This window comes from Mesoplodon mirus, assembly GCF_964341445.2.
Source record: "Mesoplodon mirus genome assembly, chromosome: 1".
NCBI lineage: Eukaryota > Metazoa > Chordata > Mammalia > Artiodactyla > Ziphiidae > Mesoplodon > Mesoplodon mirus.
Window position 1 is genome coordinate 90,631,958 of NC_138976.1, and position 20,060 is coordinate 90,652,017.

General features: G+C 33.8%; 1 protein-coding gene across 1 annotated transcript in view; it reads left to right on the plus strand.

Annotated features, from left to right (window-relative positions):
* The window catches only part of LOC309798827 (uncharacterized protein), a 192,686-nt gene that overhangs the window by 99,296 nt on the left and 73,330 nt on the right, over nt 1-20,060 (plus strand). The window lies entirely within an intron of this gene.

Below are 20,060 nucleotides of genomic sequence, written 5' to 3' on the forward strand. Positions count from 1 at the left end.
GGTAGAACAACCAGCCAGAAGTCCATGGAAGATTTTTAACACAAATATCAAACCTGATCAATTTGAAATATATAAAACGCTCTATGCAACAATGATGGAAATCACACTTTTAACAAGTATATATAGACTATATTACAAAATTAATTATATGGTTGTACATAAAGCAAGTCTCAACATATTTCAAAGACTGAAATACAAAAAAATATGCTTTCTGACCATTGAGATGTTGAGTTAGAAATCAGTAACAAAAATTATTTTAAAATAGATCCAAATGTTCAGGAATTAAGCATTTTACTTTAATAATCCACAAAGAAGAAATCACAATTAGCATAAGAAAAGCAAAATTTTAGCTATACTCCCATGGTTTATTACATATGTGTGTACTCTAACACCATCACAGTTTCCCCCACAAGCATATGCACTAACAGAGTTTGTATCCTATTTATCTAGTTTCCTTTAGGGCCTGATAAGGCCAGTTGAAGATGCTTACTAAATGCTAATTGGGTGTATTGGCAGAACTCTTGGTTTTAAGCAACATGATATGACTTAGATAACTTTAAGAAAATGAATTTATTACAATGATATAGAGTAGCTCACAGAATGGTTTGGAGAGTCAGAGAACCGTGGGTCCAAACTATCAGCCAGGAGAAATGTCTAAACTTATTTCATGGTCTGATGTGGTGAAGATGAGATTGCCACTACTGCTGGATTACTTGATTACTCTGCAGATTGTAATGCTGAGCTCACAAACACAGAACGTTAGATGCTGCTGGAAAGAGGATATTGCTTCCACTAGGGTTCTTTTATGTGACCAGTATAGACTCTACAATTGCTGTTTTCCACTCACTCACTGGCAGCTTTTAATTGCAAATCTGGGGCATATGCATCCAACTGATAGAATTCCGTTTTTGTGCTAATGCCCTAGTTTCAAAGGAGACTGAGAAAACAAGTACTTGAGATGTTTAGCTTCTATGGTGAAAGGTGGATTTGCCTCATAAAGAGGGAGATTCCTAAAACATAGGGAATGGACAAGGTTCATGCAATTTATCTATGACTTTCAGGCAGACATGGGTCTTGCCAAGACACTTTGGATAGTCTATTTACTGATCTGTAGGTTCTCTGAGCACGAGGTCATTAAAATAGAGGATAAGTGTGATGTCAGAAGGTCAAGGTCCCTATGAGCTAAGCTGTGATATAGAATGAAAAAGTTGAGACAAACAGTGAAATTAATACTGCTGCCTTGTGATTTGCAAGCAAATTGTTCTGATGTTCTCAGTTTTTTAGAGTAAAGGAATAAAATCATGTGCCTAATCAATAGCTGTCGATTACTTAGAAAGCAAAGCAGGTTCCTTAGAACCTTATTGATTTGTTCTAGTGAAGAGACCACATATAGAACAACGGTCTCAATTTGCTGTCTCTAGCTGATCAAATTTCTAACAGTCTTCTGTTTTACTCCTGAATACTCTGACTTCTACACTAGACATATTGAAATTTTAAAAGGGAATATGATAGAAATCACCAATCCTGAATTTGTAAAATCTTCAGTAGTGAAACTAATCACTGTGATTCTCTTAGGGATTTAATCATGCTTTTGACATATTATTATAATAAATAGAGGAAGCTCTTGGGGCTTTTATTGGGCTCTTCCTAATAAAAATATTATTCCCTGAGACATGCAGCCAAGATGGTGATTCTGCTTGTGGCTGAGTGTACTACTTTAATGATATACTAAGAAACTAATGAAATATTTATGGACATTTGGGGCATCCTACTAGTCCTACTGGGAGGCAGACTTAAGTCAAACTGCCATTTATCATTTCATCTTCATGTCTCCACCCTGACTAGTGGAGAATAGTGGTATTGAAGGTACCAAGAATCAATACAGGGAAGGCTAAAGAGGTTGGGATGGGAAAAATTGACTTCCATTTTCTAGGTAACTTTTCTTGGCTAAGTCATTACATGTCTCCAATCATGGCGAAAAAAATGTTACTATATATTGTAAAATTGACTTCTCCTTAGAAAGATGGCAAGTGAGGGTTGGAGAGTCCTTTCTTTATTGGAATCTACCATTATATCCTCATCCCACTACAAAGAAGTCCAGTTCCTTTTCAGTCAATGCCCCATTCCAAGATGCCAATTAAACTCTCATAATAAAGCAGTCATCAGAATTAAATGTTTAGTGTTATTCTATCTCAACCTGTGGATGCAAGAAGTAAGACTTTTATCACATTCACAGAAAGTTAATGATATTTTGGCATTACCTTGAGCTGGGAATTTAAGACTGGAATATTACATTCTTATTACATTGGTGTATCCTGTTGTCTTTATTTTTAATTTATTTTATTAATTTATGAAAAGAAATTTTATTGTGGTAAGAAAACAATATGCGATCTACTCTCACATTTTTAAGTGTATAATACAGCCCCTGGCAACTGTCATTCTATTCTTTGTTTCTACGAGTTTGACTATTTTAGATATCTCATGTAAGTGGAATCATGCAGTATTTGTTCTTCTGTGACTGGCATATTTCACTTAGCGTAACATCTTCAGGTATATCTACATTACTGCACATGGCAGATTTTCCTTCTTTTTTAAGGCTGGACAATATTCTATTGTATGTATATATCACATTTTAAAAATGTATTCATCCATCAATGGATATTTACGTTTTGTCCATATCTTGGCTATCATGAATAATGCTACAATGAGCATGGTAGTGCAGAAATATCTTTTAGATCTTGATTTCAAATCTTTAGACTATATACACAGAAGTGACATTGCTGGGTCACGTGATAATTCTATTTTTAAGGTTTTCAAGACCCTCCATACTATTTTTCATAGCAACTCTACCATTTTACGTTCTTACCAACAGTACCCGGTAGTTCCAATTTCTCCACATCCTTACCAATACTTTATTTTTTTATTTTTATAATAGCCATCCTAACAGGTTCGGGATGATATCTCATTGTATGGGTTTTTTTTTGGGGGGGGGATTTTTTGGTCTGCACTGTGTGGCATGTGGGATCTTAGTTCCCTGACCAGGGATTGAACCTGCACCCTCAGCAGTGAAAGCACAGAGTCTTAACCACTGGACCACCAGGGAATTCCCTCATTGTGGTTTTGATTTACATTTTTCTGATGATTAGTGATGTCGAGCACCTTTTCATATATCTGTTGACCATTCATGTATCTTCTTTGGAAAAATGTGCAAGTCCATTGCCCATTTTTAAATTGGGTTGTTTGGGGGTTTTTTTGCTATTAAGTCATAGGAGTTTCTTATAAATTTTGAATATTAACCCCTTATCTAATACAGGGTTTGCAAGTATTTTCTTCTCTTCCATAGGCTGCCTTTTCATTTTGTTGATTGTTTCCTTTGCTGTTCAGAAGGTTTTTAGTTTGATGTAGTTCTACTTGCCCATTTTTGCTTTGTTGCCTGTGCTTTTGGTGTCATATAGATAGGACATCATTGCCAAAATTAGTGTCAAGGATCTTTTCCCCTATGTTTTCTTCTAGGAGTTTTACAGTTTCACATCTTATGTTTAAGTCTTTAATCCATTTAGAGTTGATTTTTGTGTATGATACAAGAGTCCAGTTTCATTCTTTTGCATGTGGATATCCAATTTCACCAACACCATTTGTCAGTTCTGAGAAAGAGCAAAGTTGGAGGCATAAGAGTTTCTGATTTCAAAAAATATATTACAAACCTACAGTACTCAAAACAGCATGGTACTGGCAAAAAGACAGACTAATGGAACAGAATAAAGAGACTAGAAATAAACATATGCATATACAGCCAACTGATCATTGACAAGGGAGCTAAGAATACACAATTGGGAAAGGATGCTCTCCCAGTGCCCTTAGAAGTAACCATGACACCCTACAGATTTGGAATACTCAGGGCCTTCATACTTTTTGAAAAGATAAATTTATTTATTTATTTTTGGCTCCATTGGGTCTTCATTGCTGTGCACAGGCTTTCTCTAGTTGTGGCAAGTGAGGGCTACTCTTCATTGCAGTGTGTGGGCTTCTCATTGCCGTGGCTTCTCTTGTTGTGGAGCACAGGCTCTAGGCTCATAGGCTTCAGTAGTTGTGGCACACAGGCTCAGTGGTTGTGGCTCGTGGGCTTAGTTGCTTCCTGGACCAGGGCTCGAACCCGTGTCCCTTGCACTGTCAGGTGGATTCCTAACCACTGCACCACCAGGGAAGTCCCAGGACCTTCATCCTTTTACATGTGAGTTACTACTTGATTTTCCCTAGTCAGGTCACTAGTAGGCTTTAAGTTCCAGGACACTCTAAGGATACTTTTTTCTCAATTTGTTTCTTATTGCCAACTAGAGATTTACTGTCTTCAGTGCCAACCAGGCTAGATAAGTGATGGCAATTTCCCCTATATCCTCAATGATCTGTTGTCTCTGATCTCTCCTGGTATCATTTTTTACGTTAGAGCAATCGGTGACTTACTCTGGGTTAATTAAGTAGAAAACAAACTATTAAAAAGATATTGGACAGTTTACGGAATCTCTAAATAAAAGATTCAACAAACAGGATTGGTGTTTGGAAGTTTAAACTTATGACTAGGAATCATGCTGTAGAATTGGTCCAGGGAGCAACCTAGTGCAAGAGTCACTGGGCAGAGACACTTCAGCTAGAAATACAAATATCAATGATAGGGGATGCTAAATACAGTAATATGAATCACTGATACATTTGTTCTGGATACTGAAAACAGTTTGTGCTTTCCACTGCCAGAATATATTCTAAGCAGTCGTTTCTTCTTGTCAGTAGCTTCTAGTCCAGTCTCCAGAATGGATATAACTGATTGTCAGAGCTAAGGTCATATGCTAGCCTATGGCTTTAAAGGACACTCAGAGATTAAGTAGCTGGCATTTTCAATCTCTATGAGAGACAGATTCTTCCTCATAAGATGGGGATTTCCATAACTTATATATGTGTTCATACACTGGACAAAAACGAGGAGCAGAACTCTCCATTAGAGTTTATTCATGAATAAATACCACATAAGTCATAATTTTCTTTACAATAATATTTTGGAAACAAGAATAAGGAAGTTATATATATATATATATGTATATATGTATATATGGGTGTGTGTGTGTTTATAAATTCTGACTTTACATAAAGTAGGCCTTGGTTTTTTACTGTTACTGTTCTGAATGCAGAATGGGGATCCTTTTAGTTACAAAGAGGAAAATGTAAACTTTTTTTCTGAAATAAACTACATGAAATGTGAACATGAAGATTAACATCATGTCTGAGGCAGGAACCTCAAAATTATACACCTTCTCAATCAATGCTATTGTCAGTTCTTAGTTTTATTAATTATTAAAGGAAAATATATATCCAAGACATTCCTGCAAATAAATATTTTAGAATATGTCTGGCTTTTCCTGTACAGTGAAAACATTTTTATAATATGAAATATAAGAACAGATGTTTTTCCAACATAAGTTCTCGTTGCATATTCTCACATATTATAACCATATATAATTACTGTTAAATGAAAAGCCTGAATTAGATGAGTAAATTGTTACAGCCAGTGGTAAGAAAATTATTATATTGTTTTTTTAGCACAGTATTTAAATTTTATATTTAAGAAACTTTTGAGGGACTTTTCATCTAGCTAATAAGTGAGTTAATTTAAAACAGAGAAACATTGTGAAGAGTGGCACCATGGTGTTTTTAGATTCAGAGGGATATGAATTCAAATTATTCAATGATAATTTTTGAGATCCTACCACAGCCAGGTACATGGCTTTTACATTTTCTCTAGGAATTTCATTTTCATCATCTAAACAATAGAAATAAAACATTGAACTAATGAAGTTTTTGAGAGCAGAACAAATCTTAAAGGCAAGACACAAAAAGGTGAAAACTTTTCCAAGTAACTTGACTATGTTCCAGAGCAAAACTCAATACTATTTATAGAAATACAAAAATATTCATCACTACTACAAGGCAAAATTAATAAATTATGTCATCCAACCAAAGATTACCAGGCATACAAAGGGACAGGAAAAGATGAACTATAATAAGAATAATCACTTGAGAGTGACCCAAAACTGGCACAGATGTTAGAATTAGAAGATAAGGAAGTCAAAATAGCTCTTATAATTGTACCACACATGTTAAAAAAAAATTATGTAGAAATATAGAAGATACATAAAAGAATCAAATTTAACTTCTAGAGATGAAAGCTACAGTTATTGAGATTAAAACAAAGCAACAAACAAATCATTTGATAGGTTTTGTGTGTTTGAAACTTTGTTGTTTGAAAATTTGTTTCATTTGTTCTACCAGTCAGACCTGGTAGAAGAAACAGTGTTTCTGGGTAAGAGATGATGAAAATACCAGTCCTCCGGTTAGTTCACTGTCACTCTCAGAGAGCTTAAAAGAGAACTCAGTGTGGTCAAACAGTAGCCCAGAGAATAAGTTGGAGGGGGTTATTGCTGGAAGTGACAAAAGTATGACATGGCTTCCACTTTGGTGGGGTTCTTCCGTGTAAAAGAGGCAAGAATGAGGATGAACCCTAAACTCTTCCCATGCTGAAGCCACAGAGTGAACCCATCCCATGTTATTAGAGGCCACTGATATCAGAGGCAGAAGACCAGGATCATAACTGCTAATGGGCAGCTAATTGTGCTTGTAGTCAGAGGAGGGTCTCCCTCTTTCCCCCTTTTTCTTTTTAATTCTAAACTCAGGGTTATAATTAAACAAAACAGGAATTTAGAGAAGAGCATGTGGGAAGCTTTTTGGCTATTTGGAGTTGTTGCTTTGAACAAATATCCCCCCAATAAAAATAATAACATAATAATAGTGGTATATGAAATGTCCATATATTTACTTAAACGAATTCTTTAAAATTAGATGTAATTTTTGGTCTAGACTGCAAAAGCATTAAATTTCCTTTGTAGCAGTTACTGAAAAAAATTAAACATTTAAATTTTTTTACTTCATCAAGATTGAATTTCTCAATCAAACCACATATGATTAACCTGGTTTTCCAATGTATCTTTTATAACAGACACATAATCTGATAATAAACATGGCATTGTTTTCTAAATTATTTTTAATGACATACATGATAGAACATGAGAGGATCTTGGCCCATTTAGCAACCCCCATACTTTTATTTTAATGGAACATATAGTTTAGGTAGAAAATATAGCCTAGTGGATTTAAAAAGAATTATCTTTGGAAATGAAAAATAATGGAACTGAAAGATTATGTATAAATTAGAGACTATAAGGATTTGATTTGTTTGAAATACAGAGTCCTTAAATTGTGCTTCTGGTTAATAAACTGGCTTTAGACATTGGAGAAAGGTCTGTAATTTCTTCTACTACAGTCTGGTATTTCAAGAGCTACCAAGAAAACACTGCTGAATGGCTTTAGGTCTCAGAAGTTAAGACATAAGAGAAGTCAGATATCACCACTATGGTGGTAAATTCCCTCTATGCAAAACAATTTTAAAAAATTCCACTTCTCTCATTAGAATACCACAGTGCAGAACTTCCGTGGTGGCGCAGTGGTTAAGAATCCGCCTGCCAAGGCAGGGGACATGGGTTCGAGCCCTGGTCCAGGAAGATCCCACATGCCCAGAGCAACTAAGCCCGTGTGCCATAACTACTGAGCCTGCATGGCACAACTACTGAAGCCCACGTGCCTAGAGCCAGTGCTCCTCAGCAAGCGAAGACACCGCAGTGAGAAACCCACACACCGCAATGAAGAGTAACCCCCACTCGCCGCAACTAGAGAAAGCCCACGTGCAGCAATGAAGACCCAACTCAGCCAAAAATAAATAAAAATTAATTAATTAAAGAAGAAAAAAGAATACCACAGTGCAACGTCATCATCTCCTCAAGAAAAAGTGCCATATAATTCTGTTCTCTGTCTTCAGTGTTACGCAGTAAGACAAGATTTGTTTTCTCCAAGTCCCCCCTCCCTTTTTTTGGTCATTTCCCCCTCCTAGAAGAGAACCTTAGCTTAGATGAGAAAAGAAAGTTTCTATTATCATAACACCAAATAAAGGCTATCAACATTTGCAAGAGAAATTTTGATTGTAGATGTTTAACTGAAAGATTAAAACATATTTCCGTAGGACCTTCAAGGTACCTGACCTCTCCCACAGCCTATCTTGCTGAGAAGATGAAAGGAGCTTATTGACTGCTAATCAAGCCTTGCAGAGTAAGAAGAAAGCTAAAAAAAACCAAGGTCATGGTGAAGAGGAGAAAAGTTAGGGAGAACCTACAGAGATGCAGCTTTAAGCTGAAACCTGTATAGACTTTAAATGGAAAAGAGGAAAACACTATCCATGCTCTCCACTGTTCTCTGTGTGTTTTGTATTGTAAAGTAGGCTTTTCTTCTAGTAACAGACCCACTTTCATGCTCTTCCAGATATTCAAGTCGACATAAATGAGGATTTATATACTTGTGGTCTTGTCTGAGATTACTGTACTGTGACATAACATATGGCTGTGCCTCCATCTAAGACTACCATAGAAATTAGCCAAGAAATACTCCACCGTTTATCTAAACTACCAGATTGTTGCTGAGGAAGGGGAGTGCTCACAGCTTTTGTAAACTGATGTAATGAATACTCTTTCAGCAGGGGAGTAACTTGAGAAAAGTAGTAATCTTGGCCTGGAAGCACTGGCCGAGTGTCAAGTTTGAGAATGCATGGTTTAACATGAATGCCTAGGTTAATACTTTCTAGTGAGTTTATTAGTTTCCCATAGGAAAATGTCACAAGCTGTTATCAGGCTATGAAGAGAGGGAAGAAGTCTGGGGAAGGTCATTTGTGTATCTGCATCATCCAAAATGGATGATAGAAGGGAAATTAGATCGTTTATGAAGACGGAGGAAAAGTCCCTGAATGATATGGCAATATTGATGGGGGCAATGCAGTTGATACAGTATTTGGCTCCAGCTACATTTGAAACAGGGCTTGAAACTAGTGAAAAGACAGCCAGTAGGTACGTGAAAAGAGGAATGCATTCTTTAGGAATTCATGATTCTCTGCCATTCTCAAATAATTCATTGAATAATTAATTGAGAGGATGGGTAAGGGAAATTGATTAAATAAGCTTTAGAGGAACTGATATAAATTATTTAGTGGACAGTGTATATTATGATTGATTTAAGAGATTTTCAAGGGTAATTTTGACTTTAGTCCCTTAAACAATATTTTCCACTGATTTTAGCACCTAATCAAATATCAGAGTAATGTTTGACTCCAATTTATGGACAGATTTGAATATACAAAATCTTAAGTAACCTAAGAATGGAAGGCAAGTTTAAAGAGAAGTTATAAGGTATGAATACAAATTTTTCCTCTCAATAAGCAGTGCAAAAGGAGAACTACAGCTGTAGAACCCTAGAGTTTGTAGAGCTTTTCAGTGTGATTGAGCCATAAGAGATCAATGTTTTATGGTACCATAGTAGGAAATCCTATATTATGATATCATAGTACCGAAGTTAGTAATCTTATTCAATTGTGATGGTATTTTAAAAGACTAAGAAAATTAGGATGTGTGTGTGTTTGTACTAAAGGAAGTTGAAGAAGAAACTATTAATCATTAATTTACTATATCCCAAATTCAGAATTCAGAAGTTGGCATGGTATAGATTCAGGAATTTTTTTGTCTGTGTTAGATTTAAGGAAGGAGTGAATATTATTTGATACCCATAGGAAGACTAAACCTAAAGAGAATATAAATACTTTTTTCTAGGGAGATTTTTTTTCCTTTGAAAAAATGCTTCAGGGTAACACTAGAGTCTAAACTCTTTGGGGACAGTGGCTATTGGTGAGAGTATTTGGAAGTGTAGGTATAGTTAAATAATAAACTTGATTCTTGGAGTTAAGGACTCTGAAAAAGCAAGAAAAGTTACTTCTCTAAGGGCAAGATCACCTTAAGGAAGTTAATTTGAAAATGTCATTTAACAGGTGTGAGTTTTGACACACTTCAGTGAATATGTGCACCATGTTGTTTATTGACAAGGGGAAAAAGAATTACTTATCTCATTAACAAGACCATTTCTTACCAATCTGAAAGAACTAAAGATATTTGGAGAGTTCAGATGGTATTATAATTGATTCATCCAAGATTACTCCTAGAGTGAAATAAGTGGATTGGCATTCAGCATCTATTTGATCTATAGACATTTCCCTTTATTCGAGGTTTCATTTTCTGCTGTTTCAGTTACCCACGGTCAATCGAAGTCCAAAAGTATTAAATAGAAACTCCCAGAAATAAACAATTCATAAATTTCTGAGTAGTGTGATGAAATCTTGTATCATCCATCCACCCACCGGGGTATGGACCATCCCTTTGTCTGGCGTATCTCACCCCTTAGTCACTTAGTAGCCCTCTTCCTTATAGAACTGACTGTCTCAGTATCACAGTGCTTGTGTCCAAGTCACCCTTATCTTACTTAATAATGGCCCCAAAGCAAAAGAGGAGTGATGCTGGCAATTTGGATATGCCAAAGAGAAGCTGTAAAGTACTTTCTTTAGGTGAAAAGGTGAAAGTTCTTGGTTTAATAAGGAAAGAAAAAATCATTTGCTGAGGTTGCTAAGATCTATGGTAAGAATGAATCTTCTGTATGTGAAATTGTGAAGAAGGAAAAATAAATTCATGCTAGTTTTGTGGTCACACCTCAATTTGCAAAAGTTATGGCCACAGTGCATGATAAGTGCTTAGTTAAGATGGAAAAGGCATTAAATTTGTACAATAAGATATTTTGAGAGAGGAAGGGACCACATTCACATAACTTTTATTATAGCATATTGCTATAATTTTTACATTTTATTATTAGTTATTGTTAACCTCTTACTGTGCCTATCTTATAAATTTTATCATAGGTATGTAAGTATAGGAAAAAAACACAGTATATATAGGATTCGGTGCTATCTGCTGTTTCATGCAACCACTGGGGTCTTGGAATGTATACCCTGAGGATAAGGGGGCTACTGCATTTTCTAGTATACCTTCCTAAGGCAGAGGATAGAGGTTAAGAAAAAAAAAATCCCAAACACTCTTTCAGCTTGGGATCTTTATATAAAAGAAATTCCACAAACTCAGTGCATTTATGTGAGACTTGGAATTTGAAAATAAGGAAAGGCAGTTATCCTGGTGCTTTAGCTTTTGTGGCCAGCAAGCATCGCTGTGGAGACATAAGTATTCATCTGTAGCATCATTTCTGTGTACTTAACTCCCTAGGTAGTAAGCACAATAGCTGTTTTTCTTTGTGAGTTTAGATGGAAAATCTATAGACTCTATGTACATTTAATGAAAATTATGAAGCAGTAACAATTGTTACAATCACACGGGTCAAGAAATGGAACATTGGCAACAACCAAGAATCCCCTCCATGCCTTGCATCATCACAAAACCCTCCCATAGCACAAACAATAACCACATAACCTAACTTTTATGTTAACCCATTCATTGTTTTTCTTTGTAGATTTATTACTTATGTGCACATTCCTATAATACTGTTGATAGATATTTGTGTTGTTTTCTATTTATGGTTGTCATGAACAATGCTGAACAAGATACATGTTTATATATGTATCCTAGTACACAGGAGAACACATTTCTCTAGGGAGTGAACTACTGGGTTATAGGGAAGTTTCAGGAATGAGATGCTGAGTCACAGAGAATATATGTCCTTAAACCACAAGATAATGACAAATGGTCAGATCAACTTACACTTCCAACAGTGGTGGTGACTGATATTTAAATTCCTTGACATTAGTTGTTATCATTTATTTTAATATTTCCTATCTAATCTGTGTGTAGCGGTACCTCATTATGGTGTGAATTTTAGTTTTCATGATTACTAGTGAAAATATAAATATTTTACAATTTTAAATATAGTTATTGGCTTTTGGGATTTGCTGTTTTTTGAAGGGTCTATTGAATTTTTGGCCTACTTTTCTATTGGGTTATTTGCCTTTTTATTCTTGCTTTTAAGAGTTTACTTCATTTTTTAATTGAAGTATAGTTGATTTACAATATTATATTACTTTCAGATGTAGAACATAGTGATTCAATATTTTTATAGATTATACTCCATTTAAAGTTATTATAAAATATTGGCCATATTTCCTGAACTGTAAATATATCTTTGTAGCTGATTTATTTTACACATTTTATACCTCTTTATCCCCTACCCCTATCTTGCTCCTTCCTCCTTCTCTTTCCCCACTGCTAACCACGAGTCTGTTCTCTATAACTGTGAGTCTATTTCAGTTTTGTTATATTCATTCATTTTATTTTTTAGATTCCACATATAAATGATAACATACAGTATTTGTCTTTCTCTGTCTGACTTATTTCACTAAGCATAATACTCTCCATGTCCATCCATGTTGTTGCAAATGGCAGGATTTCTTTCTTTTTCATGGCTGAGTAATATTTCTCTGTGTGTGTGTGTGTGTGTGTGTGCGTGCGTGTGTGTGTATCATACCACATGTTATTTATTCATTTGGCTGTTAGCAGGCACTTAGGTTTCTTCCATATCTTGGCTATTGTAAATAATGTACATAATGCTGCTGTGAACATTGGGTGCATTCATCTTTTTGGATTAGTATTTTTGTTTTCTTTGTATATATACCCAGGAGTGGAATTGCTGGATCTTCTGGTAGTTCTAATTTTAGTTTTTGAGAAACCTTCATACTGTTTTCCATAGTGGCTGCACCAATTCATATTCCTACCAACAGTTTACTAGGGTTCCCTTTCTCCACATCCTTGTCAACATTTGTTATTTGTAGTCTTTTTGATGATAGCCATTCTGACAGGTATGAAGTGATATCTCATGGTGGTTTTGATTTGTATTTCTTTGTTGATTAGTGATGTGCATCTTTTCATGTGCCTATTGGCCACCTGTATGTATTCTTTGGAAACATGTCTATTCAGGTCTTCTGCCCATTTTTAATTGTTTTTTTAATATTGAGTTTTATGAGATGTTCATATATTTTAGATATTAACCCCTTATAGGTCATATCATTTGCAAATATTTTCTGCCATTTAGTAGGTTGTCTTTTCATTTCGTCAGTGGTTTCCTTTTCAGTGCAAAAGCTTTTAAGTTTATTTAGGTCCCATTTGTTTATTTTTGCTTTTGTTTCCTTTGTCTTAGGAGACAGATCCAAAATAATATTGCTATTATTTATGTCAGAGTGTTTTGCCTATGTTTTCTTCAAGGAGTTTTATGGTTTCTGATCTTGTATTTAGGTCTTTAATCCATTTTGAATTTATTTTTGTATATGATGTGAGAAAGTGTTCTAATTTAATTGTTTCACAAGTAGCTGTCCAGTTTTCCCAGCACCACTTATTGAAGAGACCTTTTTCCTATTGAACATTCTTGCCTCCTTTGTCTTAGATTAATTGACCATAAGTGTATATAGGTTTATTTCTGGTCTCTCTATTCTGTTCCATATGTCTGTTTTGGTGTCAGTACCATACTGTTTTGTTTACTGTAGGTCTGTACTATAGTCTAAAGTCAGGGCGTGAGATACCTCCAGCTTTATTCTTTTTAAGTTCTTTTCATATTTTGAATAGTAGTCTCTCTATTGGTTTTATATGTTGCAATGATCTTTTCAAACTCTGTGGCATGACCTCTCTTTTAACTATCTTTGTGTTTTCTTTTGTTGGAAAATACTTCTTAATTTAATGTGGGTAAATACATCAATCTTTTCCTTTAAAGCTTATACTTTTTTCCATCTTTCTACTTTGTGGCTTAAAGATAGCCTCCTATATTGTCTTTTAAAATATATTTGGTACCATTTCACATATAGGTCATTAATCCATCTGGAAATAATTTTGTTTACAATATGATACAATTTTAATTATTTTTTCTTTATGGATACCTTAGTGCTCAGCATTTTTTAATTGAAAAGTTTGTTATGTCTTTGTTGAGGTGCTGTGATACCTCTGTTATACAGAGGTGCCATACGTATGTGTGTGTGTGTGTGTACATATATATACATATGACTTTGTTTTAATAATATATGTTTTGGTTTGTTTTTCTGTGTCTCTATTAAGTCTTCTTTTGGTTCATTTGTTTGTCTCTATATCAAAACTGCACCCTCTTTGTTACTATAGCTTTATAAGAACACTAAATATTCAGTAGAACAACTTTTCCCACATTTATATTATTCTTCAAGTGTGTGGTGGGCTTTTGTAATCTGTATAAATTTTTAAAGAAGTTTTTCAGGTCCAAAACAAAATCTTGGGCATTTTAACTTAGATTTTTCTTACTCTCTAACTTAATCTTTAGAGACTTAACATCTTTTCACTATTAAGATATCCAACTTATAAACACAAAATATATCTCTATTCATTTCTGAAATCTTCAAGGTCTTTGAAAAACTATTATAATGTTGTCTGTAAAGGCTTTGTATATCTTATTGGATTTATTGCTACTTCAGCTTTTTGGTGTTATCTAAAAGGATTTCTTTCTTTTTACTATCACTTTCTGTTTGATGCTATTATATAAAAATACAATTTATTTTTATTGATTTTTATCTAGAAATCTTAAGAAGCTCTCTTACAAATCCTAGCAATTTCCTGTACATTATTTTGTATTTTCTCTGTACACAACCATATCATATATAAATAGAACAAGTTGTGTGTTTTCTTTTCTAAACCTTAGACATTTTAGTTCTTTTTCTTGACTTTCTCCACTGGCTAAACTCTCAAGTACAATACTGAATAGAGTGGTGACAGGGGGCATCCTTGTCTTCTTCCTGATCTTTAAATCTTTCATCATCTCACCTGTATCTATAATGTTACTCTATGGTAGATTGCTAATTTTCATTTAAGAAAGTTTGTTTCTACTTTGATAAGATTAGCTGCAGGTTTTTGTAAAATCATACATGACTGCTGAAATTATAAGAAACTTTTGATTTAATTTTTTTGTATGTTTAATTTTATTAATTTTGTTGTCTAAAATAATTTTGGTTGTCTGTCATGAAATTAGCTTTTTATATTAGACTCAGTTTGCTTATATTATATTTATCATCTGTTTTCCTGGGTAAGGTCACCTCTAATTATGCTTTCTTATACTACCCTTTCCTGTCTTGAAATGAATATTAAAAAGTAGTTGAATAGTGTTCCCTCTTTCTATTCTCAAAGAGTTTGTGTACTACTGGAATTCTTCCTTTCTTTAGAACACACTAGTGAAAAATCTTGGATTTCAGCTTTCTTCATGGTGAGAGTAGTGAGTGCTGATTCAATGTCTGTAATGTATAAATGTATGTATAAATTTCTATTTCTGTTTGAATCTATTTTGATGTTATATTTTTCTAGGGGACTGTGACTTTTATAAAATTTAAAATTTATTTGAAAACACTTTGTTCATTTTTTCCTTTGTAAAGTCTGTAACATGTATGTGATATATGACCCTTTTACCTTTCTGATATTGGTTTCTTGTGCTTTCTATCTTTTTTTATTCTTTTTTGGTCTTGAGAAGACTCTCAAGTAGATAGCCATTTTTATTAGTATTTTCAAAGAGCCAAGTGTTAGCTTTTGCATTTGTGTTATTTTCTATGTCATTAATTTCTGCTCTTGCATTTATTATTTACTTCTTCCACTTTCTTTGGGTATGTCTCTTGAAGATAGCACATAGTTACATGTAATTTTATACAATCTGACACTTATTTTCTTTTCATTTGGAGCAGCCAATCCATTTGCATTAAATGTAGTTACTAATTTGGTTTAAATCTTCCTTTTTTTCCTACTTGTCTAAATCCTTTCATATTTTTCTTTTTCTTCTGGAATCATGAAATATTTATAACAGTCTACTTTTACTCTATTAAGTTTGAAACTGTAAGCTCTATTTTATTATTTAATGACAATTTCTGTCAGAATTTACTAAATATTTAGAGCTGAAAAAAAAAACCCTTGCTGGGAACCTGTAAATCAATACTTGTAATCTGTGTCACACACACACACACACACACACACACACACATATTTGAAAGGAAACTTATTAGAAATTAATTAGCTAAGTTTGCAACATAAGAATTAGATAGATTGTGCCATAGAAGAAGAGATAATTAATAAAACAAGTAGGACAAACAGAAAACAAACTTTAGAGGGTATCAATAATCTCCAACTTGTAGGAGGACTCACACTTCACACTATTTAAAAAAATAGTGGTAGGACAGTAAAATGGCGTCACTCAATTGAAAACCATCTAAGCAGTTCCTCCAACAATTAAACATGAAATTACCATATGACCCAGCAATTCTACTCCTAGATGTATACCCAAGAGAAATGAAAACCTATGTTCACACCAATTGAAGAAGAATGTTTATAGCAACATTTTTCATAGTAGCAAACAAGTGGAAACAGCCAAAATGTCCATCAGCTGATAAATGGATGAACAGAATTGGTATGTCCATACAATGAAATATTACTTGGTTATAAAAAGGAATGAAATACTGATGTATGCTATCACCTAGATGAACCTTCAAAATATTATGCTAAGTAAAAAAGTCAGTCACAAAAGACCTTATATTGTATGATTCTCTTTCTATGAAATGTCCAGAATAGTGAAATCTACAGAGACAGAAGATAGATTAGTGGTTGCTTAGAGCTTGTGGCAAGTAGGGTGGGAATATAGGGAGGTGATGCCTAAAGAATATTAGATTTGTTTTTTGAAGTGATAAAAATGTTCAAAATTGACTGTAATGATGGTTGCACTTATATGAGAATATACTCAAAATCACTGAAATATATAAATAGGTGAATTCGATGGTATGTGAATTACATGTCAGTAAAAAATGGGATCTAAATAGACAATAGAGAGGATCAGTAAACTTCAATTTTGTTTCTTTGAAAATATAAAAAATGGTATTTTTTTATGTTCATAGAAGAGGAAGGCACAAACAAAACTATGAAAGAAAAGGGGTTTTATTTACATATATTTGGAGTTTTACTAATTATAGGAATAAAGTAAAGAGTATTATGCCATTAATATGAAAATTTATAAAAAATTGAATTAAAAAATAAAATTAGCACAATTGTCTTAATAGGAAATAGAGAAACATAGTATACTAACAACTTTTACATGAATAGGATAGTCTGGTCAAATGTCTACAGATCAGCAAACAAAAACACCAGGACCAGACATTTTAAAAGTGACTTTGCAAATCCTTCAGGGCTCAATTTAACCTTTATCTTATATAAAATTTTTCAGAGAGTGAAACAAGAGGGTATACTCACTTTTTCAATATACAATAGCCAAACCAAAACAAATAAATAAATAAAATATACAACATATCCATTTATAGAAATCAATAAAACTATTCCAAATAAAATATTAACACAAGATTAATTTATATATCCCGAAGCAAAAGCCAGTGGAAAATATATGTGAAAACAAAAAAAGAGGTGGAAAATGTCTGCATACAAAATATAAGAAAATCTGTAATCTCTGAACTTGCTGGATGACTGACGTACAAAAACCAATAAGAATTTAAAATATTAGCAACAACCAGTAAGAAAATATACTACTCTTAGTAAATACTATTCCATTAATACTTTTACTATTAAGTAAAAATATCATTCACAATAAAACAATAAATATCAGGTATTTGAGAATAAATATAATGTGAGTCAAATATTCATAGAGAAAATGAAGCTTTCTTAAAGGATGTAAAAAATTAAATAGAACACTTTGTAATATTCTGTGAAAACATGAAACAATATCTTATAATTGACCATGGCAATAACTTGTGTATGCATTGCTATTACAATGAAAATTGCAATAGATATTTTCATAAGCCATGACAAGCTAAATCTAAAGTTTATATGGGAGAGAAGTGTATTAGGCAGAGTTCTCCAGAGAAACAGAAGCAGAGCCAATAGGACATGTGTATGTGCAAAAAATCTGCAGGGCAGGGCAACAGGCTGGAGACCCAGGGAAGAGCTGATATTGCAGTGTGAGTCCAAAGGCAGTCTGCTGGCAGAATTCCCTCTTTTTGAGGGGCCGTCAGTCTTTTTTCTATTAAGACTTTCAACTGATTGGGTTAAATGTTAATCTCATCTAAAAAAATTCTTCACACAAATATCATGAATAATGTTTGACCAAATGTCTGGTTACCGTGTCTTAGCCAAGGTGACCATTAGGTATAAGTAGGGAGTTGAAAGTAGCCAAAAATTTTTGAAGAAGATATGAAAACATTAAGAAACATGAAGAAAGGGCAACCTATGCTACCTGATATAAACACTTAAAGTCATATTAATTAAAACAGTGTGGTACTGGCACAGCAAAGGTATAGACAAACAAAATTGAACAGAATATAGGGCCCAGGAACATAGATAGATTAAAAAAAAGACTATTGTGGTAACATTACAGATTTGTGGAGAAAGGATGAACCTTTTAATAAATGGTGTTGAGATTATTGGAAATTCATATGGACAAAGGGTTAGACCCCTATCTTAAAGAAATGAGAAAATAAATTCCAGTTCAAATCAAAAATTAAATATGAAAGAAAAAACATTAATACTTTAAAAGCAAAATATGGATATAGCTTTATGAAATCAGGTTAGGGAAAGGTGTCTTAAAGACAACATTTAAACAATCACAAAGTATGAAGAAAAGCTGAACAGATTATATGACATTAATATTGAAACATTTCCACAGCAGTATAGACAAATGGACAAATAAAAACACAAAAGAAAAAATCTGGGTGGCCACTAAAATTATAATAGAAAGGTCAGCCTCTCTATCATTAAGGAAATTCTTATTTATCTACATTAGAAGCTAGGTGCATTGGAATTTTAATGTAGTGCTGTTTATAATAAGGTGGATGTTACCTAAATTCCCTTCTTAAAGGTAATTGATAAATAAATTATGGTTTGTTTTCAAAAGTAATATTATACAATAGGTAAATTGAATGAAATGTTTTTGTGTGTATTAACATGGGTGGATCATGATAACATAATGTAGATTTAAAAAATAAATTGCAGTTACAAAAAGAGTATGTAGGTTTACAAATATATGAACTGAAGGGATGGGTGTGTGTGTGTTTGTGTATGTATGTGAGAGAGCGAGAGACAGTGTGTGCATGAGTTTTTGTGTGTGTTAAATAAGAATATATATGTAGTCAGATATGGCAACATGAACATAGAAGATTTACATACCTTTTGGTTAGAGATCTCTCTAATGATTGGGGATGATCTGAAGCGAAATGCAGGAATCAGATCTTTGGAAATACGGTCAGGCTCCACGTGAAGTTTTGAAAAATTTACCACTTTAAATAAACATTTTCTTCTCTGAGTCTGTTAAGATTTATTGCAAGTTCGATCTAATGAGCTGTATAGTAGAATGAACTTTTCAAAGTATGCTTGGTGAGGGATAGATTTCAGATCATTGATTGTTCCCTTAAAGACTAAGGCTATTTGGTGAGAAGGCTCCAAAACAAGGATTTTGTCGATATATAAATCTGTTTTCTTGAAGAGGTAATTATTTGTAGTTATGGCAGTATAATTTACTGAAGCTTTAATTTGTGTTTATTTTCCCCAATAACTCTATTACCACCACTTCAAGATGGTAGTTAACATTTGCTGTTAATTACTTCAGGGGAGATTTGTGTTAGGGTGAAAAGCTGGTGTTTCCTGGAATTGACAGATTTTCCTTTGTTCTTTGAAAAGCACAAATACTTTGAAAGAATAATGTTAGGTGAGAGAGAGAGAGAGAGGAAACAGAGGAGAGCCATTGAGACTCCAAAGGAAGAGGGATAGATGTCCCTGAGGCTGGAGAGAGGGACATATCTTCATGTAGCAGAAAACTTAAACATTCACTATGGCAATGTGAAAATAGGGCATGTCTCCAGAGATAGAGAAAGATTTCAGAAACAGTGGTTATGCACTTCATGCAAGTAATATGGGTTCAGGCACCAACTTTCCTGTTATTCCAGTTTATCAGTGAAGCAGTAGAGTCAGCAGATTTAAAGCCACCATGAAAGTTCAACAAGATGTATCTTTTGTTTAAGGCCCAAATACAGAGCCTCTACCACACTTTCTAGG